Source organism: Lycorma delicatula, chromosome 5 (genome assembly GCF_047948215.1).
Source record: "Lycorma delicatula isolate Av1 chromosome 5, ASM4794821v1, whole genome shotgun sequence".
Taxonomy (NCBI): Eukaryota; Metazoa; Arthropoda; class Insecta; order Hemiptera; family Fulgoridae; genus Lycorma; species Lycorma delicatula.
Genome location: NC_134459.1, coordinates 176,448,958 through 176,473,197, shown reverse-complemented (window position 1 = coordinate 176,473,197; position 24,240 = coordinate 176,448,958). Strand labels below are relative to the sequence as shown.

The following is a 24,240-nucleotide window of genomic DNA, read 5'->3' as shown; positions in this document are numbered from 1 at the left end:
TGAAACAAAATTTGATGTACTTTTCATTTAAAAAACCGTGTGTATGCTATTTAATAGGCTTACAAGGAAGTCACGCAGTGTTCACATCAGATGTTTTATTTGAATTGCAAAACTTTGATAATAAACGCAAAAAAAATCGATTTATTAATCGATCTGTATAGTTTATCGTTACATAACATAACATTTAATTGACACAATCCACCTCGATAAATTTTTCAAGTCGTTCCGTAGAATAACGCCGGCGAGAGTTTGTCCACACCGAAAGACTTATTTACTCTGACAAACTCGCAAATCGACATTTCAAAATGTTTAAAATTGTTTAAAATATAAAAAAAAATAATTTTTATGAAATAAAGCTACATATAAACGCAGAAATAGATGTTCTAATATATATTAGAACGACATTAATATATATTCTCAATATGAGCCAAAACGGACCATAAATACAATTTTTCGAAATAACACGATCCCAGCGCCACCTACCGGATCCATTTTTAAAAAAAAATATTTCGTTTAACTTAACTAATATATATTCTGAATATGAGCTAAAACGGGCCATAAATACAATTTTTCGAAATAACACGATCCCAGCGCCACCTACCGGATCCATTTTTAAAAAAAAATATTTCGTTTAACTTAACTAATATATATTCTGAATATGAGCCAAAACGGGCCATAAATACAATTTTTCGAAATAACACGATCCCAGCGCCACCTACCGGATCCATTTTTTAAAAAAAATATTTCGTTTAACTTAACTAATATATATTCTGAATATGAGCCAAAACGGGCCATAAATAATTTTTTTCGAAATAACACGATCCCAGCGCCACCTACCGGATCCATTTTATAAAAAAATATTTCGTTTAACTTAACTAATATATATTCAGCATATGAGCCAAAACGGGCCATAAATACAATTTTTCGAAATAACACGATCCCAGCGCCACCTACCGGATCCATTTTATAAAAAAATATTTCGTTTAACTTAACTAATATATATTCTGAATATGAGCCAAAACGGGCCATAAATACAATTTTTCGAAATAACACGATCCCAGCGCCACCTACCGGATCCATTTTTTAAAAAAAAATATTTCGTTTAACTTAACTAATATATATTCTGAATATGAGCCAAAACGGGCCATAAATACAATTTTTCGAAATAACACGATCCCAGCGCCACCTACCGGATCCATTTTTTACAAAAATATTTCGTTTAACTTAACTAATATATATTCTGAATATGTGCCAAAACGGGCCATAAATAAAATTTTTCGAAATAACACGATCCCAGCGCCACCTACCGGATCCATTTTTTACAATAATATTTCGCTTAACGTAACTAATATATATTCTGAATATGAGCCAAAACGGGCCATAAATACAATTTTTTCGAAATAACACGATCCCAGCGCCACCTATCGGATCCATTTTTTTGATAACGTAAACTAGAATAAAATGTTCAACATTTTAAATAAATTACGATTCAAATACAGAGATAGAAGAACAATTGCTAACATGTACAGGAACCAAACAGCAACAGTAATAATTGAAGAACACAAGAAAGAAGCCGTAATAAGAAAGTGAGTCCGACAAGGATGTTGCCTATGCCCGTTACATTATAATCTTTACAAGCATTTAATGATATTAAAGAACAATTTAGATCCGGAGTAACAGTACAAGGTGAAAAGATAAAGATGCTACGATTTGCTGATGATATAGTAATTCTAGCCGAGAGTAAAAAGGATTTAGAAGAAACAATGAACGGCATGGATGAAGTCCTACGCAAGAACTATCGCGTGAAAATAAACAAGAACAAAACAAAAGTAATGAAATGTAGTAGAAATAACAAAGATGGACCACTGAATGTGAAGATAGGAGGAGAAAAGATTATGGAAGTAGAAGAATTTTGTTATTTGGCAAGTAGAATTACTAAAGATGTACGAAGCAGGAGCGATATAAAATGCCGAATAGCACAAGCTAAACGAGCCTTCAGTAAGAAATATAATTTGTTTACATCAAAAATTAATTTAAATGTCAGGAAAAGATTTTTGAAAGTATATGTTTGGAGCGTCGTTTTATATGGAAGTGAAACTTGGACGATCGGAGTATCTGAGAAGAAAAGATTAGAAGCTTTTGAAATGCGGTGCTATAAGAGAATGTTAAAAATCAGACGGGTGGATAAAGTGACAAATGAAGAAGTATTGCGGCAAATAGATGAAGAAAGAAGCATTTGGAAAAATATAGTTAAAAGAAGAGACAGATTATAGGCCACATATTAAGACATCCTGGAATAGTCGCTTTAATATTGGAGGGACAGGTAGAAGGAAAAAATTATCAGGCAGGCCACGTTTGGAATATGTAAAACAAATTGTTAGGGATGTAGGATGTCGGGGGTATACCGAAATGAAAAGACTAGCACTAGATAGAGAATCTTGGAGAGCTGCATCAAACCAGTCAAATGGCTGAAGACAAAAAAAAAGTTACGAATATGTTATATTTAAGTATATAATTTCTATAAGTTTTCGAAAAAGTACAAATAGATTAATGAACGATTTGTTTTTATTTAAAATGAAGAAACGGTTACATCTTTTCATTTTTATCTTTGTCTAAAATTACATCTGTCTGTTTAATATAGAATTTTATTAACTCTTACATTATATTTGATAAAATCTTTTATAATGATGATCTGTTCTGAAATTTACATAGTAATCAGGTTTCCATTAATTAAAAGTTATAGAAATTTTGAAAAAAAAAATTAGATAAACGATAGAAAACTTGTAAATAACATTATTATTGCGGTTATAAAGTGCTTTTTTTTAATTATTAAAAAAATACTCATGAAATAAAATTAATAATTACTCATATTAAACAGAAGAAATAACAGAAAACAATGGTTTATGTTATGCCCAAATAAAAAATACTGAAATAACAATAAAAAATATTAATCTATTTTGTTTATTTAAGAATGACAAGTGATCATGTAATCTCAAATAAAGAGATTCAAATTATTGCTTTAAAACAGCATAAATTCTACCAGTCTTCTCAATAATTGGTAAAATAAGTCTCTGATATAAGTAGTAATTTCATACTGCTGTTAAAAGTTTAACAATTCAAACTGTAAATTTAACAAAATGAAACATTCAGTTTCATATCAAATAAGATTGTAGAGAAAATTTCAACTGCCTACAATGAATAATCTTGGATTATTTAAGGTAACACCCAATTTCATTCTGTTGCAACAACTTTAACAATTCTACTGTAAATATGATATGAAACATTCAGTTTCGCATCAAATAAAATTACAGGAAAAATTTCAACAGCTTACAATGAATAATCTTACATTATGTAAGGTCATTAAGGTCATTATGTAAGCCATTTAATTTCATCATCCTTTTTTTAAAATTCAATCAAAATATAGAAAAAAAATGTTATAGAAATAAATAGTAAATATAGCGAAAAAACTGAAAATGTTGATACATAAAAATGTTTAATTACATTACTGTAATAGAAAAAAGAAAGAATGTTTCATCATGAAAGCACATTCTAGAACATTCTAGAAAAAACTATTTTTTATCAAACATATCATATTAATTTAAAATATAATACAAAATATATAATCATATAATTCAATCGATGCATATTTATATTAAAAATAGATAAAATATTAAATGAATTATTATACTTCATTGCATTTTATAATTTTGAACAAAGGCACGTCCACGTTGTTGTTTAATAAAACGCAGTAAACATTTACGTTAGTTTTAATTAAATAATTCAATTTAAAATACTTAAAACTAGCATTTAATACTTATTCCTAGCATTAATATGTTGTATTCAATAAGCTTACCCTAATTTTAACTTAAACTCCTGGTCAGTTTACCATTTTATTTTAAAGTAACGACGGATTTGAAGTTAACTGCTCCGTAACTGCGACAACGAAGAGATACGTTAACCGACTAACGTAGAAAACAAGATCGTTTTTATCTTCCCTTAATTTATTTATTTTTCTTCACTGAATATATAACCTTTAATTTTAATGAGTGAATAATTTTTATTTATTTATGAATTTTTATTATAATTATAAGTGAATTGAATTTTTATTTATAATACTATTTTATTATAATTTATAAAAATAATGTAATCTTTATTTTTATAAAAACAATAAAAATAGTCATCAATAAAAACAACTGATGCAATGCAGCCGTAGTATACGGATGTGATCAATGCAGCCGTAGTATATATGTATCATATTTCGTTTGATCATATGTTCGGTCAAAGATAGGTTAGGAGAAATTAAATCAGTCGTAGTGAGTAAAAAAATTGAGAGAACGTTTAAAAAAACAATGGTTGTAGCAATATTTTAAGAAAATCTTGTTTAATGGTTTTTTGGTTACTAATAATTAAATACTTCTATTATAATTTAACCAAATTTTAAGATTGAAAGGTAAGCCTATGTTCACGTTAGTTTTTAACAGTTTTATTTTCAGTTTTACTGTGTGTTGTTTTAATAGAAAAAGATAATAAAAAAACAGTAATGAATGTAAGTAGTAAATTGTACTAAATGTTAACAAAATATATATATTAGAATTTCTACCCGGCTTCGCACGGGCTCTATTCATTAACTTTGTTATCTTTCTTTTACAGGAAAAATATTATTCTGTTGATGAGTTTTTGGTAATACTAATCAAAAATATGAGTTTTCTGCATCCCGTTCAACGTGTACGTAAATATGTGCTCAAAACAATTTCCAATGTACATATATATATATAATTTATTTTTATATTTGTTACTTATACTAACGTGATCTACATAATATAATGTACTATATTTCAATCAAAATAACGTTTTATTTTTCGTTTACATACACAAGTCTTTATTTATTGTTAAATTTTACTAAATATTCATAAAAAAGAATTTTTACTCGGCTTCTCACGGTTAGTTAATAAATAGAATTAGATACCTTCTTTTAATAGACAAATTTTTTTTTTAATCGTCAGCATTGTATTATTGACTATGTTGAAGTTGATTTATTTAAAATTTTCTTTAAAACCTAGCCGGGAATCAAACCAGAGACTTTCCGGTTTTATAGCCGAGCATGCTTCTATCGAGTCTGTCTTTTAACATTTGTGTTTTTATAAAACAAATTATATGAAATCGATTAATTATAAAATTTTAAATCTTTACTCATTTAAGAAATTAAAAAATCGCTGCAGCAGTAGTCACATTCGTATAAAAGTATATTTTCCATAAAATATACTGTTAATTCTATGGGAACTATTATACATAATCTTAACAAAATACGGCAATCCTGAAATAACTTTTCAACAGTTAAATATAGAAAAGCTAAATTCAGCAATAGGATTATGACACATAATTGTAAAGGGGATTGAAAAACAAAAATGTTTGCTTTACATAAAGCAATCAGGCAACGTGAAGTCTAATAAAAATGGCGGTCATTTAATGCCTTTTTTTAGAGATAATTAAAGAAATAATCTTCAGTACCTCTTACATAACTGTTCAACAATCAAAACTAAAAAATAAATATATGAGTATAAAATAAAATTTAGTAAATGCTCCAATCTCAAAACGATTTAAATTTCGGTATTAGATTACCAAACACCCATGCCCTAAAAAGAAACAAGAATTTTGGGGTAAAAATTTCGGACTACAACCCTGTCAAAATGGTGGCCATTAAATATTTTCACAATTAGTTATAATACATCTACAGTAAATCACTAATAGCGTTCTCAAAAAATATTTAAAAAAAATTAAAAATACGCTTTTGTTTAAAGATGCATGAAAAAAATAAAAATAATTTTACTTTCATATTAAGTCAAGAATAAATCTTTATAATAAACTCTTTGAATAAATTCAAATAACGTTTTTTATTGATAATGATGATCTTTACATCTGTTTTCTACTGACGGTAGTGATTTTACTTTTATGTGAACATTTATTTATAATAATACATATTGAAGGAATTTATTAACAAAATTTCGGGTCTCATGAGTTATACGACCCCCACTATAAATATCCAATAAATAAATATCTGTCCATAAATATTTGTCCAATTACGGTTATAAGATAACCAAATAATATATATATATATATATATATATATATATATATATATAAAACCCACAAAACTTAACCTACCCTTGCTTCTCTCGCTAACCATGACTATCGAGCGAAGCGAGCGTAGGTAAGTTAGGTTAGATTGTATTTATACTTTTAGATTTATTTATTATATATATATATATAGGTCGTATAACCTATGAGATCCAAAATTTCTTTTCCATTTATATCACGAATAATAAAAGGGCGCATGGGGCTCCCTTTATTGTATTAATTATATTTTATAATCATTTCATTCATAATTTTCTATGTAATACAATGAAGGGCGCTCCATGCTTTTAATATTCGTGATAAAAACGTAATTTCTGAGAAAAATTTAAATAAAAATTCAAATTTAAATTTAAAAAAAAATCTGGTTGGTGGGTTATGTAGTTGTGATCTTGAATTTTAGTTAAATTGGTTGCAAAAGAAGTGGTTGAGATGAAAATTACAATGAAAAGCATAATAATACTGGAAAAGAATTACTATCGTTCTAAAAGTGACCCGTTTAGACACATTTATTTTTCTGACTCAACAGAATATCTATTCCGGGAAAATCGTTTACATAAGGCTGTATGTTGGAATTTATTACGCTTAATGGGTGAAGTGAATAAAAAAAATATATTTACTTTTTCTCGTCGGTTTTTTAGTAAAAAAATTCGCTTCTTGTGAAAAAAAATTAAAATTTTTTGGTGTTTACGACGTTCGGAGTACTTATCGGCCTGATGAGAATTTTCTGTAAAATATACATAAATATTCTTTAGTATCTGTAAATATTTAAATGAAGTGAATAAAAAGCTTCTTTTTTCATCTAATAATTACTACAGAAATTTTAATGCTACCTCAGATCAACCTGAAAAGTAAAATCATGTGCGGGGCGTTGTAAAATCGCTGAGTTAATGAATATGCGTAATCACAAAAATTATGTAGGTCTATCAGCGCTACGTATAAAAAACTTAATTTTTTCAACAAATAATCGGTTTCTGCCTGATGTAAATAAAGAAAAGGGTGAAGGATTAAATTCTTATCAGAAGATTAAAATATTTCTTTGACCCGGGGTTTCAAAGCTGCATCAGCGAAGATTGTAGCAGTAGTATAATATGTCCACATGCGGCATCAATTCGACCTTGACCCCGTCATCAGAAAGCTGGAAAATTAAAGGGAGACCACCCCTCCACAATTACTTCCTGTTTTTCGTTAAATTTTCAAGCTGAAAGAGTGCATTCACTGTAAAATACGTATTAAAACACGGGTTTCAAATTTTAGTTCCCCAAAAATTAAGGGGGTCAAAGGTCAAAATGATGTATGTGGACGTATTTTTTTCAGGGATTTTCGATATATTAAATAATAACTTCTCATCAAAAAAATCAGTGGTGTTTTACTATTATATTTTCATTGAATCCACTCTTTCATCGTGAAATTTAACTGCAAACGCAAAAAAATGTGTTAAAATTATCTAACAGCTACTCAGGTTACAGCCTGTGACTCTTCGTTTGTCTCGTATTTTACTACTTTTTCACTGTTAATGGTGAGTAAGAAACTATATTTTCATAAATTAATAAACAATACGCTATTGTATTATGTGTAAAGTTCTCTTTCCGTTTCGGTTTTAATTTTCAAATCGATAACGCCTATTTTAACCGATTCATCTTGTCTCGAACAATCGATCGCGTACAACGGATATTTGTTTTTACAATCTGAAAACGTGTACGGCGAATCGATCTTTTTATAATATGATTTTTGAAAGTCTATAAACATCTTAAACATCATCGTTCGATTCCCTTCTAAATCCTCGTACGGATAACGATTTGAATTTATGAATACTTCAATATTTTTCACATTACACGAATCAAATTCTGACGCGTCCCTTGTAGCTTTATTTATCCTATCGGTTTGAAAACCCACAATAACGTATCGCGGTTTGTCTAATTGTGATGATGTTTTCACGTTCCACGCCACAGATTTTGTTTGAGGAACTGTTGGATTTTCGAGAAAGTTCCCAAATTCTAAACGGCATACGGAACTCTTAGTTTTTCTTTATCGAGCAATTGCAATAGATATTGAGACCCCGCTTTTAAATACGGTATAACCCGTGCGATTTCTGTTATTTCAGTGTAGATTTACGATATGAAACTCTAGCCGGTATCGGTTTCACATCATCTCGACTACGTTTCAAGAATAAAACTCCTGCCTATTGTTTACGATTATTTTTTTACAGGCTTCAGCGAAACCTATCGACATCGATAACGGTATACAAAAACTAAAATTAGTATCGTAGTTCGTATCAATTTTATTTGTATCCTTAACCCATCCGCCTAATTCAGGTAATGGAATTAAAGAATTTGTCATTGAAATTGCGTTTTTCATTTTAGAGGTCACACCTGCATTTCCCGTTCTGGCCACTTCTTTCCCGTTTATTATATTTTGTATCTCGTCAAATAGAAAGGCGCCCGCGAAATTAACCGATTCTGATGTTGTTAAGTTTTTACCGTTTTCGCCTACAAGCTTCCCACAAATACGTAAAAAACTATCACCCGGTTGATTTATTCTTATTCTAACCTTATCAACCGCTTTGTGAAATCGATTATATGTTAACAATTCATCTGAACGCGTGACTTTTTTCAAATCGTCTCCACATTTCTTTCGTATTTTTTCCGCCTAATTAAATCAGCAATTCCCAGATAAATTGATCGATCGAGACGGTACACAACCCTCGCCACACAGATCACCAGATCTTACGCCAATGGATTTTTGAGTATGGGGTTGGATGAAGTGTAATGTTTATAAATTGAAAGTAAATACCCGATAGAAGTTACTTGACCGTATTACTGATGCTTTTGTGACGTTGAAGAACAGCCCCGATGAACTAAAGCAACACGAGCAATCCACAATAATAACATTTTATAACATTTTATCAACTTTTTACGTTAAAAATCATTTTTCCGTTAAATTTAGCTTTGTATTGCTCTAAATAAAAGTTCATTTTATTTAATTGTTACTCGCTTTCGGTTTGCTTTATTTATACTATTCTCTTTAGAATTAAATTTCGTACAAGTTTTATCTGTTTATTGGCAATTTAAAAAAGATGTTAAAAGACTAAGAATGTCCGTTCTTCGACTACCGTTTTTTGCGTTTTTCTAAAAAGAACTACAGAAGTTACGGTTCTCGGACTCATTTTTTTTCAATTTTTCAGATTGAATTTCAAATGAAACCATCAAATAGCTTACATTTTTGCGTCCCAAGAATTAATGTATGGCTTCATTTCACTGGAGGAGATGAAATATGAGCGAAATTTTTCGCTAGCCGTTAACTCGTTAACGCAGCGTTTCCGGACGTATGTTTACATGTACTTTTATTTTCCTGCCTAGCGCTGCAGTAGACATATACTGTAGAGGGAAAGTACCGCAATCTGTCCGATTTGGGCATATGCGGTTTTCTCCGGATTTTTACGTTTTGACACCTAAGGAACCCGAAAAACCGGATAGAAATTTTCCGAATCTTCGAATGTACTTGTACGTGTTTGGTTTACTTCTATATACGGGGCACTGATGCCGTTAAATTTTCAACTTAAAATGTCAAGGGGGTAAGCTTGCAACTAGGTCACACTCAGTATCTCGAGATTTCGCCTGATGAAGGTCTTATTTTTCTTAGGTCCATTTGCTACTTAAAAAATAATATTTCCAAAAAAGTTATCCAAAATCGCACCCCGCTCTAAAATATATTCTAAATAAACTAGCGACTAAGCGGGTTAGTGTGTCATTAGTATCCCTTCTCACCACAAGAACCGCTAGTGTACCGCTGATGTACAACTACTGTAGTCGTACTGAAGTCTTTTTCTGTTTAGCTCTGTCACTAACTATGTTGTAACGTCACAGGTGAGCGATAGAATTAATGATATTTTAAGTGGCTGCTAGTACCGCCACACCCGCGCGAATGAAATCAGGTATGCGCGCGCGTTTTAGTTAGAATCATTTAATTAAATAAAAAATACTATATTTAAATAAATTGATTAATATTTTTAATTAAGTTGTGTATGTTTGTGTAAAGCCGTGTATCAGAAAAAAACCGCGTGACGGGAAAGTCCTACAACCATGTTGTCAGCTTTTATTTTTATTTTTACATGTAATGAATGAGCTGCTAAAATATCTACTTAACGTGATATATCATCCATATTATATGGTTTACGGTTATAATATTATTACACGGTCTATATGGTTTATAAACCGCCAAAATATAGTAGACAAGTTGTACGTACCATATTAATTCCAATAATCAATTATCGTGGGATCCAGCATCTTCAGATTGTATTTAATTTATAATAATATTAAAATATGAAGATGCAGGATCGATTACTGCGAAAGAGAGAAAATCGATTATTGGAATATTTTAAGTGCAACTTTGGTTTTGGCGGTTTATATTTCATAAAATGTTAAGTTTTATAAACACAATTGTCAATATATTAATAAATTATTAGAATTTCCGATAAAAAATATACGTATATTAAATGAAAACCTAACACCCAAAACTCAGTAACAGATAAGCAAAAGCTTAAAAAACTTAACACCAAAATCGATCGCGGGATCCCGCATTATCGATTGGAATAAAATGTTACAATTACATTAATCAAATATTAAAAACCTAAAAATTTAGAAAAAACTTACATTACCAGTATTATAACACTAAAATTTGTTACGATGAAAACATAACTCCAGAACTATTACTGGAACGAGTAATAATTTGAGTATAAATCTAGATTTTTTAAAATTTGTTTACGCAATTATATAATTGTATACCAGTTGATGATGCGGGATCCCGTAAAATCGATTTTGGTTAAGTTTTACTGTGTTTTAGTGATTAGGTTATCAGTTAATATTGAATTTAATTAGCACACTAATCATTAGGTAATTATGTTAATCGATTATTTAAATTTTCAAAAAAAATAGTTATGTATATATATTATAGGGTGTCCAAGGAGGATTTGGTCAAACTTAAGGGACTGTTTCGGGATATGAAACTAAACAAAAACATTCACATGAACAAGTACCTTGATTCACTTCATTTTGTAATTTTTCAATAAAAAATAATCATATACTTTAAGAACAAATTTAGATATTTTAATGAAATTTGATACACATATCCCCAACACAATTTCTATAAAATATTTAAGAGAGGAGTATACCTGAAAAAAAATGTTTTTCCTGTAAATCATATAAAGCTGATATTTTATAATGCGATTCCTGTAGGTAAATGAAATATTTTCATTATACATAATTAGCATTCAACCTCAACCGTTCCTTAAAAAATGTGTTTAAGTGAAAATGCAGGATGGAGATGGTCATAAATTAGAGTTCTCTTGCCCCATTATTAAATTTAGCGTTAAATAAGAGATAAAACCTCATTCTTTGATTCATAAGAGGTTTTTTGTGTTAATATTTTTTTTGTCAAATTATAATTTTTTGGATAAAATTAAACATTTACTGAAACAGTAATTACACCGTTATTTTGAGCAGACTTTAGGCTTTCAGAAAAACAGGAAAAAGTTTGGCGGTTTTTGTAAAATTTCCTTAGATTAATGGGGATACTCCACCCTTAAGTTTTACCTTTGAAAATTCCAAATCGGTGGCCATTTACATTTTTTAATCATTAATAGGTCTGCAAAGAGCTTTATCGAATAAAAGTAATTTATTGTACGTGTTTTATTGAATTAAAATAATCATTATACAAATAGCGTTAGTTTTATCGAATTATGTTTTATTAGATAAAATTTTAAGCATTTTATTATGAACAAAATGATTCCCCATTCGTTTAAATACATCGATAAAAAAGTTTGAGATATGGTTGAAATTGTTAAAGCGAACACAAAATTTATGCAGCCAAACATTTTGCGCCTATTTTTACCCCGAAAAGTGTTGGTGGCAAATATCTCCTTCAACACTCTTATTATATGTTTAATATTTAAACTAGTTTTTATACTACCTGCTAGAATTACGTTTATTATAAAAATATTTTCGATTTTTTCAAATTCAGCTTCAAAATTAATATAACAAAAGAAAAGTGCAGTTGTATATTCAATAGCGGTTGAAGAAAGAACAAAAATAAATGGTAAAACATAATGAAATCCACCCTATAAAAGAATAAAAGAACATCATCATTAATTTATAAAACATAAAATAACAAACATTAAAATTTTTTTTAAATTACAGGCGTGAATGTATGAAGGAATGGAAGTATTTACGGTTAATAAATTACAAATATAAAATGAAAAGTTTTACAAAAGGTTTCAGCGATGGCTATGAGTTCCTAACATGATTGTTAAGTTTTCTAAATACATATCTATCTTGTTTTTATTTTACAGCTGCATGTCAAAGTTAGTATTTCTTTTATTATAGATCTATCTAAAACATTAAATATCTAACACTTAATTCACCGATTAACACAATGAAACATGATAAACTAAAATATTAAAAATTATTACTCGCTTTCAAATTACATCAAAACCGTTCTTCTAAACCATTTTTTAGAGATACTTATATAAATAATTTACTGTAGAAGCTATCAAAGATTATTTTGTCTTGTCTAAATATTATATATAAATATTTATATATATTTTAATGAGAAAATAATATATTTTTTCATTTAGTATCTTTTTTTTTTGTCATGAAACCAGTCATTTGAACTGGTTTGATGCAGCTCTCCAAGATTCCCTATCTAGTGCTAGTCGTTTCATTTCAGAATACCCTCTACATCCTACATCCCTAACAATTTGTTTTACATATTCCAAACGTGGTCTGCCTACACAATTTTTCCCTTCTACCTGTCTTTCCAATATTAAAGCTACTATTCCAGGATGCCTTAGTATGTGGCCTATAAGTCTGTCTCTTCTTTTAACTATATTTTTCCAAATGCTTCTTTCTTCATCTATTTGCCGCAATACTTAATCATATAATATAATAATATTAATATAACAATACATAATCATATCTTTTCTTTATAAATTTCATATTATTTTCATGTGTTTTTCATACTGTATATCTATAATACAATATGAATTGTATTTCATGATTTTATATAATTTGTTTTTAGTTGTAAAATTAGTACAGTAACTGATTTTCCTTAAAATACTGGTAATTTTGCATGCCTGCTGGTTAATTTATGTTATCAAAGTATATTTTAATTTAAACTATTTAATTCAAATCGCTAGTTAAATACAAGAAACTCAGAATTTATAAATACCTTACTTATTTAATGCCAACAACATAACCGTATTTGCGATAAGATCAAGAATCAATAAATTTAAAACCGCACTTTTTAAAACTGATAAAAAGATATGATATAAAAGAAAGTAGTAAACTTAACAAACATTTAAATTAGTAATAAATAAACTGATAGATAATTGTAATAGCTTATCGATTAGATGCCCACATGCAGCTAGTACTTAGTACCTTTTTTCTTTTTCCTGTTTAGCCTCCGGTAACTACCGTTTAGATAATTCTTCAGAGGATGAATGAGGATGATATGTATGAGTGTAAATGAAGTGTAGTCTTGTACGTTCTCAGTTCGACCGTTCCTGAGATGTGTGTAACTAAGTTAATCAAACATTGATAAACACCGGCTTTAAATTTATCGGGTTACATTTTTATGGAAATGTTTCACTAAAAATAATATGAAAATAGATAAATCACATCTAAGAAATGACATCATTACACACTGTAATATTACATTGTGTTATTTTGCATGTAAAAAACCAAATTAAAATTTCAAGTTGTTAAGTAGATAACAGCGGAAGGTTTTTATAAATTCTATTTGTAATTAAACTGTACTGCAGTCAACTAAAAATCTGTTCTACAAATATACTGACTAGTCTTAAAAGATCGATTTAAAATTTCAAAGGTTTATTTTTTTAATTCCCAAGCAGCTAACATATGAAAAATCAGGTACAGTTAAGCAGCTACTGACAGCTGCCTGTTGACATTAGCAATAGTTTTGAGAATACTCATGCGGGTTAACCGTAAAAATTTGATTGTGAAACTATAATAAAAAGTGATCATATACACATCTGGGAGATTTTAAACTAACCCTTGAAACATTTTTACTTATATAAATAACTAGGCGGAATAAAAAAAAAATTAATTTTAACCGCTGAAATCAGAACAAAATAATAATTACATAGTTTTAAATGAATTCCCTGTTTGTGAAAATTATAACAAGTGTAGTCATGACCATCTTTAATCTCAAAAATTAATCTGTACGCAGTAATCATCTGTAACATGAAAAAAAAACAAAATTGTTCATTAAAAACGAACTTAAATATGTTAGATTCTTCATTTTATTTAATCTAATACAAGGCATATGCTAATGGCTTAACACCTACTGCGTAAAATTAAACAAAAAACAAATTGAAACAAAAAACTACTTATAAAAAATACAAAATAGGTAGTTTTAATTATTTTTTTTTGTCTTCAGTCATTTGACTGGTTTGATGCAGCTCTCCAAGATTCCCTATCTAGTGCAAGTCGTTTCATTTCAGTATATTTAATTATTACTTCATTAAAACTAAAATCTCTGAATTACAATGTTAGAGACAAAGACAGCATCTATTTGAAAGTTTTTTTAAGTTTACAAAGAATAATTGGATATAACTTCAGTATTCAACAAAAAATATACAAATATAACTAACTATACTATGAGCAGAATATTTTAAACAGCATAAAGAAAATAAACAAAGTAACAGTGATTACATGGAAGACCATGTTATACAGCAGAATATTTTATAATCCAAAATAACAAAAAAAATTTATTTTTTAATAGAACGAACTGGATGATGACCTTAATGTAAAAATTAACCAATATAATGTATAAAAATGTTAATACACTTTTCTTCTCCTTAATCCCTAATTTAGGTATCAGGTTTTTAAATTTATTATTTGTTTATTATTGTGGTTTTTTATTATTATTACTGTTGTCATTATTATTGTTATTGATTTGTCTTATTTTATTTATGTTCTTAAATTAATAACTTATAATTATAGAATCATTTAAAATTTTTAATCTCTCAATATCTTGATCGCCGAGAACACGCAACAATATGTTTATTACCCCGACGGGCTGGTCTAATGGTTAAATCATTGTCACAGATCAGTTGTTTAATAGTTGATTTTTGAAGTCGAAGGTTCTGAGGTTCTAATCCTTATAATAGTTAATCTCTTTTATATTGATTTGAATGCTAGACAGTGAATATGGTATACTTTCGTGATTGGGGTTCAATTAACCACACGAGTCAGGAAAGGTCAGCCAGATTCTGTACAAGACTACATCTTATTTACATGATGTCATACATATCACCGTTATTTTAATTGGCCATGAGGGGGGGGGGGTTGTTTGTTGAAATCCCATAAATTAGAAGTAAAGACCCTGTTTTTTTATGTGGAATATACAATAACTTTATTAAATGGGTAATAAACATAGAAAACTTTTAAACAAAGCGTGTAGAGAATTTAATTCTATATGAAATAGTGTAAGATAAGTTGAATAAAACAAAAAAAGTTAGAACAATTTGAATTTTATTTAGAAACAGTACACTAGATCAAGTTTACTAGTGCATTATACATACCGATTTGTAATAAATGTTCAAAAATGAGCCCACCATTTTCAACACATTTTTTTGCATGCTTCTTTCTATACTGTATTTGTTGCTCTTTTTGTTCTTCAGTTGTCCTTAAGCGACTCAGCTGCATCCATAATGTGGACAATTTATCCCTCACGAGAATGTATTTTTGTTTCATACAAAATCTTTTTTAATCATCCTCAGACGCAAAATTCTAACTGTATTAGATCTTGGTCACCAGGAATGTGGATCTCCACAACCAATCCATTTTTCAGAGAAATGATGATTTAAGTGAGTTGAAACAGCATTAGAAAAGTGGGGAGGTGCACCATCGTGCTGGAAGTACAATTTGTGTCTCATTGGCAGAGTAACATCTTAGGTACACCTGAGGATGTAAATAGATCTCAGCATTAAGCGGCCAGGTTATATGAACAGTCAAAACAGCTGGTTATGAAAATGGTTGTACCATACACTGATGCTAATTCTGTGTTGAACATTGTTTTTCACCGTTCCATGAAGATTTACTTTTGCCCCTGTAAGCTCATTTCATAAGTTGTTGACACCATCTCAAGTGAAATTTGCTTCGTCAGCAAATAAAACATACTTGTAGAGTTGTCAATTTGTATTCCATCAGTTGTAGAACTGTATGTGAATCAGACCATCTCCTGGCTGTAGATGTTGAAGTGGTTGTTTATTATAAGGATAAAACTTGTTTTTTAAATGTCCTCCAAACCATCAAATGTGAAGCTCCGATCCACTTAGAAAGGTGCCGTACATGATGCCTGGACTGCAATGAATTGCTTCAATAATAATTTTATCAATAACAGCATCGTGTTGGTTAGATCATTTGTAGCTGATACGAATAATAGGTAGTGAACCAGTTTCCTGAAGATTGCGAAAATTCACGTAAATTGTTTTGATACTGCAATCCTGCGATTCAGAAAACGTATTTCATATTCTACAACAGCAGCTGCAGCATTACCATTACATTCACCCCATATCAGCGTATTTCTCTATTGTAAATAAGTATGGCATTACTTCAATGACAGACCGATTACATTCAAAGTGAAATTCACAGAAAGACTTCGATAACGATAGCGCAGTTTGCTGTACCCGATATACTTAATGTATCTCAAGAATGATTTAAAATCCAGTGTTGCATAATGTTGAACAGTTATTTTATTGGCAACTTTGAAATAATCTTTTAAATTTATTTTATTTCTGTCGTTAATAGTTGTGTAATTTTCACTTTTTTTTAAATTTTTTAACAGCAAATTTTATTTTTACAAATTTTTCACATGCCCAAAAAATAATTTTTCTTTTTTGTTTATATTATGTAAAAACTTTTCTAAGAAATATAGTAATTCTATTACTTAGTAATAGTAGTAAGTAATAGTACCTAGTAATAGTAGTAATTCTATTACTTATAAATACCTTCCAAGCAAATGAATGTTCATAAATCCAGGACAATGCTAATATTGAATCTGAATACAAATGTATTTCATGAATATGTTTATTCAGAGCATTTATTACCTTCTCTAATAAATGTGAGAGTAGTAAAGAACCAGATAATTCAAACCTTGGTAGTGTTATTTGCTTTAAAGAAGTAAGTCTTGATTTGGAACAAAGTAAATTACACAAAATTGTTTGATTAGAAAATAAGAGTTTGAATGTACGACCGTAATCCTTTATGGAGGCATCTGAAAATCCATGTATTTAGATTGAATTAACCTCAGCACCATTGATGAATTTAATTGGATGAATCATCTTAATTAAATCAATTAAGTGCAACTGATTGTATAATTTACATCGTTGAGGTAACATCATTGTGAGTAATCTATCATCCCAATTAATTTTAAGTTGCATTAAAGATAGCATAAAACATTTATGATAGAAAACAATAGGACCAATTAGACCTAATGGGTCAAATATTCCTGCAATAATAGTGAGAATAATTCTTTTAGTATCAGTAGATTGAGTAAATGTGTCTGTAGAATTGTTCCATAAAATGCCTAAGATATGTAACTCATGTTCATGGGCTAAAGGAATAGAACAGTTGTGCTCAGGAGTAGCAATATTATGATTTACACTAGATATTATGATTACACTGATAGGCAAAAAAAAAATTTTTTAATGTTTCTCCAAGTGTGATACCATTTCTTGAATTTCATTTTTGCATACATTACAGATCTGTAAATAGAATTTTTCTATCGTCCTTAGTTTTAAGTAAATTACGCTTCAAAAAAAAATGAAGGGAAAATATAGTTAAAATCTGTAAAATTTATCATTTTGCATGGCCATACCTATGTTAGAATGATTTCACTGATGTTTTTCTGTTATAAATAGCCTCAAGCACATCCCAAATTAATATCCAACAGTAATCGACTAGCATGTTAGTATTCCATTTCCCTTTATAGACAGCTTTCCATCACCAAAATGTCTCTAGAAACATTCACTGTGTTCATCACTATCTCCAAGGTTGTTTGGGAAAAATTCCAAACATAGTGGAGGAAATGTATTTTCAGACATATTATATACCATAGCTCTTATGAAGTAAAAGTTGATTAACAATATCATGGTAATTGTTGGATTTTTGTTTGCCGAGAAAAATTTTGCAAACGTCTTTAAATGAAGCCCAAGCTACACGTTCTACATTATTTAACATTGTGTTAAATACATCATCTTTGACCTCTCTCTTATTTGAGGACCAACAAATATTCCTTCTTTAATTTTTCCTTCACTTGCATTCAGAAATTTCTGAATGCAACTATCCTTCTTCATTGCTTTTACAAAATTTTTCATTAGTCCTAGCTTGATTGGGTAGGAGGTACAAATATTTTTTGGGGTTCAACTAAGGGCTCATGAATAATATTTTTCCCTTTTGGAGTTAAGTTGTCTCATTTCTTCTACTCTTTGGTAACTAAATGTTTATCCCTAGCTTGGCTGTCCCAATCGCAAAGAAAACACATGTACTTGGTATAGTCTAACAAAATAGCTATAACTTTCAAATCACCACATATGTTCCAGCTATGTTTTTTATAATTTATTTGTTCAAGGACGTCTTCATCACATCGTATATCTCTTTCAAATTAATATCATAAGTGATTGGTATTGAAGGATATTTGTTACCGTTGTGTAGTAGAACCGCTTTTAAACTATACTTGTTTGACAAATCTATCAAAAGGTGCCAGTCCTCAGGTTTATGAGCTTGTCCTAAGTGCAACATAAGCTCATATATTTTTGCAATAAATCAAATTATTTTCATCAATAAGTACTGAAAATTTCTTTTTGCCGGCTTCAAAAGCCTGAAATTTTGTATTTTTTTGAAGTAAATTCCAACCTTGCAGTCTTAATCCTAACGGTTCAGCTTTTTTTTTTTTTTGATGAATTTAATTCCCTAACTAAGTCATTTAATTACCTATTAATTAAAGGTTTAGTCACCTTGTGATATAAGAGTGGCTTATTTGAAGATAATTCAAAATCAAAATCATTGTTGCCCTTCAGTACTGCCTGGTTCTTCATCGCTGCTTTCAAAACATACATCCACAGGTGGCTCAGGAACTGGAATAATTTCACTGTGAGGTACAGGTCTGATTGCAGATGGCAATGAAGGATATTTTACATATGTTTAGGTTTTTTAGAAATTCCAGACACATTTGTTAAAAAAAGTAACAATCGGTTGCATGATCCTTTGGTTCATGCCAAACCGTAGGTATACAAAATGGCAAAGCCTTCTGTGTACGTTTCAGCCGTCCTCTTAAATATGCAGAACAGTTAATGCATATCATATGAGGAGTCATAATTACTAAATTTATCATTACTTAATTTAGAATCATTAATGTTATCAGTATGAACTAGTGTGTTGTATTTTTGTTGACATAAATCATATAAGTTATTTGAGTAACATTGATTGTTACTATGACCTTTGTGAAAACATATGAGACAACTATTATTATCCTCAAAAGTCTCTTCGTTCATCATTGGATAAATTTAAAGATTCTTTGCATTTTTTTTTTGATTGATGATTGCCATTACAAAATAAACAATGTTTAAAGTTAGATCTAGAATAATAACTAACATTGTTGTTTATGAATCTTGTTAACATTTAAAGTAGGATGTTTGCAATGAGATTTAAATGTATTGTAATATTGTCCTTCAACATTTCCAATACTGAATTGTGAATTTATAGTACTCAAACTAAGATTTTCCAGGTTGTATCATCTGGTTTCAAGAAATTCTAAGAACTCTTGAAAGTTTGGACCACCCTTATTTGATAATCTTTCCTTCCGTAATCCAGCCGTGTTGTTAGAAATTGAATTGCAACGAATTTGAATATGTTAACTGGATGTTGTATTGCTTCAAGTGAGTTTAAAAATGAAGAAATATCATTAATGAATTTAGGCTGAAGAGCTAATGATTCTCTTTTTAAAAAATGTATTTTTAAAATGCAATCTGTATTAAAATATAGTCATAAATTTTTTATCAAATGTTTTATTAATAAATTTAATGTGATTTTATCATTTTCATTGGTTAATGGAAGCATTTTAATAATGTCTAATGCTTCATTTTAGCGGTGAATGTAATTTTAACGGTGAATAATAATTAGCAGTGAATAATGCAATTTTTGAACATTTGTTAAATCTTTTCAAGTGTGGATTGAATCATTAAATGTATTAAAAACTTGAGACTATTCAAGAATGTCACCATTAAACAACGGTAAATTGAAAAGGTGTAATTGTAATTGTTTAGTAGCTGTGTCTACAGAATGTTCTTGATTATTTACTCTATGCTGACTATTTAAAAAATGTTGCAGCTTACATTCTATGTTGCATAATTTTTTCTTGATTTGTTCTTGAGTTAAAGACAAACTATCATTATCAACATCCATTTCTAATTGTATCTGAATGGAATCATATTTGCGGTGCAAATTTTTGTAATTTGAGTACAGTATAGCTCTCATCTGGTGATGCGTCAAATTTATCCGCGAATGTTGCAATTCTTGTAACGAAAGCCTTAATTGATTTTCAATGTCTTAAAAATTGTTCTTTATCCATAATGATTACAATAACTAATATGGCCAAAAAAACTAAATAAAACTAAATTACACTAATAATATTATATAGATATTGGTGTTAACGTAAATTATGAACCTAGATCCAATGTAGTGAACAAAACTCCAAAATAATATTTTCATTCGTTCATAATTTAATTATTATTATTGAATATCACCAATGAAGATTGAATTTGCCAAATTGCAATGTATTTATATGTATTTCGCAATATGAGAACTTCACAAGTAGCTGATATTTCACATAATTATTTAATTATCCAGTCATATCCATATTTCTTAATTATCCGGCCCAGAGGAAAAAAAATAATGTACAACAATTTCAGCCATGGAGCAATTCGTTGGATCTAAACTGTATGTAATAAGTAATGCCAGATAACCAATTATTTATAATCACTTCCTTTATTTGCTTTCAAAATTTACACTTCATTTATTAAACATTGCAATGAGTTATAATAATTTATGTTTTTAGTTAAGTTTTTAGTTTTTTTATATGTCTAGCTAGAACAATAAAAATTTAGTAATGTTGCTTATACATGTTAAAATTAATCAATTTAGCAATTAATCGGGCGTACAGATACTTACATGTTAGGAGCATTCAATAAAAAAGCTTCTTATTACATTTCCAAAAAGGAAAAAAATTACAGAGAAATATTAATGCTACAAGAAAGTGAAATACTAGTGGGTTTAAATTCCCTTACATAACTGGTGTAGTAGATAGCATCTACATTGAAATTAAAACTCAAAATTTTAATAAATTATAATAATAGGCAAGATTACTTGAATGTTAACATCCATGCAGCATCTACTGCTGAAGGATGAGATAATAAATTGCCAGGATGAAGAATTTAGATTTGGACCCAAAATAGTATCAAGCAAGTTATGGTTAAATTTACTGAAGCTTGTTTGCTTGCTGGTATTCAGAAAGGTAGAAATAGCACCATGATTACTAACATTATTTGAAACTCCTAACTCTAGGGAAAAAATATTATATAACAAGCAAACAAAAACACAACATTTAAGAGAAGTTTCAGATAAATGAAAAAATGTTTTCACATATTTATGCGAGTAAAACTAGACAAAGTTTCTACAATTACAATTTCATTAAGTCTATAGTTTCATTAACATTAAGTCTATGCGCAGTATTTATTAAGAAAAAAAATAATACTTCATAATGTGCACAAATACATAAAGGACAACTTCAACACAACAGTTTTCATTTTCTAGTATTAGTAAACGTTTAAAAGTTATTACTTTCACTGAAATATAATTATATTACTCAGTTGTTGTTCCTGCCTACATCAGTTTTAAACCCTGTGTTGGTAGGATATCTTAAGAAGAACCCCTCAATTCTTTCTTCTGATATGTTAAAGCAGCTCTAGTAAGAAACTAAGTGCTCATTGGAAGCTTTTTCAGAGTGAAGTAACAAATCATTAGGGTGGGTATTCCATTTTGATCGATTTACATTTGCAAATGTTTATAAAGAACTGCGTAAAAAAATTATTTGTTTTAACATTTTTAAGCTAATCTAGAGCAGCTTGATTTCCTCTATATTTGCTTTAAAGTAATAGTAACCTTTTATTTAACTTATTTTAGGCGTTACTGATGATACAAGTATTTGATTAGTTTCCGGTAATTACACAATCTAGAAATTGTACAATCTAGAAAATTATATGGCAGTCGGTAAAAAGTAAATTCATATCATTTTTTTGTACATAATTTCTCAGTCTTCTTAAAAATATCTCAGTAAAAATGACTTCATCTCATTTAACGATTAAATAATACATATACTACTCAACCTGTACTCGCTGAGTTGGTCTAGTGTTGAACTTATCATCGCAAATTAGCTGATTTTGATATCGAGAGTTCTAAGGTTCAAATCTTAGTAAAGGCAGAAGGCCTTTACTAAGATTTGAACCTTAGTTACTTTTATATGGATTTGAATATTATATTGTGAGACCAGTGTTCTTGGTGGTTGGGTTTCAATTAATTGCACATCTCAGGAACGGTCATCCTGAGACAGTGCAAGACTACACTTCATTTACACTCGTACAAATCGTCTGAAGTAATGCTGTAACAGTGGTTCCGGAGGCTAAAAACAGAAAAAAAAAAGAAAAACTACGCCTGTAATTCTAATTTTCCAGCCTTATATTGCACCCTCAATGAGATATTTTTAAAAATCTGTTCTTTGCAGTTCGCCTAAGTATGAAAGGAACATTTCGTTTTCAAGTATTTATGTTGACATCACCGATGAATTGGATTTCATTTTTAATTACGATAACAATTATAATTTCATGATCGTACTGCAGAAGATATAATAATTTGAGTATTTGTGATCAGAGCTGTTCTACCAAGATTAACTTAAAGAATATAAGCTGATAAAATTGAAAGCCATACTTACTTCATCATATATACTTACTTATGCTTGGTCGTACTACAACTACTGGTAACCCTTTACTACATCTTCTAACAATGTCTTCTGCTACTGCTTTAGTATATACATATGTATTAGCAATATCATCCAGCAGTCTGAAATAAAATAATTTTCATATTAAGTTCTACATATATATAAACCATAAAGATGTTAATCATATATAAAATCATGCCTCTCATTGTAGAGATGTTATCTTGAGTTAAATGATATAATATTGTATTACCACTTTTTTTTTAAATGTTAGCACTTGAGATGAAACTAGTATGCAGTCTTTCTGCACACTTTTGTATATCTTCATTCGGTTATAAAAGGTTGTAATAATACAGCAAACAGAAATATTAAGAAAAGTTTTAATTACCGTTTGGTAAAACGGGTTTCTAAGAAATTTATCGGAACTAGTTTTGCTAAACTGATTTTTATAAAATGAATAAATAAATCTTTAAGATGGGGGATTGTCTTAAAGACTCTTTATTAACTGATTGTTTCAATTAATTATTTTGCTAGTATGCATTGTACAAAATACCATTTTATAAATTATACTTAAGAGAACATTTTAAGAATCTTCAGCTTTATTAGATATTAATATACTTTAAACGATTCAAGTCTCTATCTTCATTAAAAAATAAAACATGTTGTTCTTTACTTTCAAAACATAGAACTAAAATGATTAAAGCCTATGAAAGTGTTATAGGCTTTAATTTATATATCTGCACCAAGAAAGTTCAGTTTCCCCCCATAATTATATGATATTTTTACAGTGTACTGATCTTGTATGTTCCAGCACATAACAGATTTTAAAATAAGAATGAAAAAATGAGGTTTGAAATGACCTGATGTTTCTTAAAGGGACGATCGACGGTGTCTGAATAAAATATTGAACTTATAAGGGAGTTATTCCTACGTAGTCCTAAAAAACGTCTGTTTGGAAGGCCGGCCGTCGGTGATAATATTGTATAATGTTTCACGCCGTTTGCAGCTGTTACAGGCTCTGAGGCCTATCTATTACGCGTGTCG

The 24,240-nt window shown here is 29.2% G+C and overlaps 1 long non-coding RNA gene across 1 annotated transcript; it reads right to left on the bottom strand.

The window, feature by feature from the left end:
- Positions 1 to 12,115: 12,115 nt before the first annotated feature.
- LOC142324862 (uncharacterized) lies at positions 12,116 to 23,312 on the bottom strand. The gene is made up of 3 exons (XR_012756414.1): positions 23,212 to 23,312; positions 14,287 to 14,380; positions 12,116 to 12,244 (listed from the first exon to the last, which is right to left on the bottom strand). It is a non-coding gene; the product is annotated as an uncharacterized LOC142324862 (long non-coding RNA).
- Between the last annotated feature and the right edge of the window lie 928 nt (positions 23,313 to 24,240).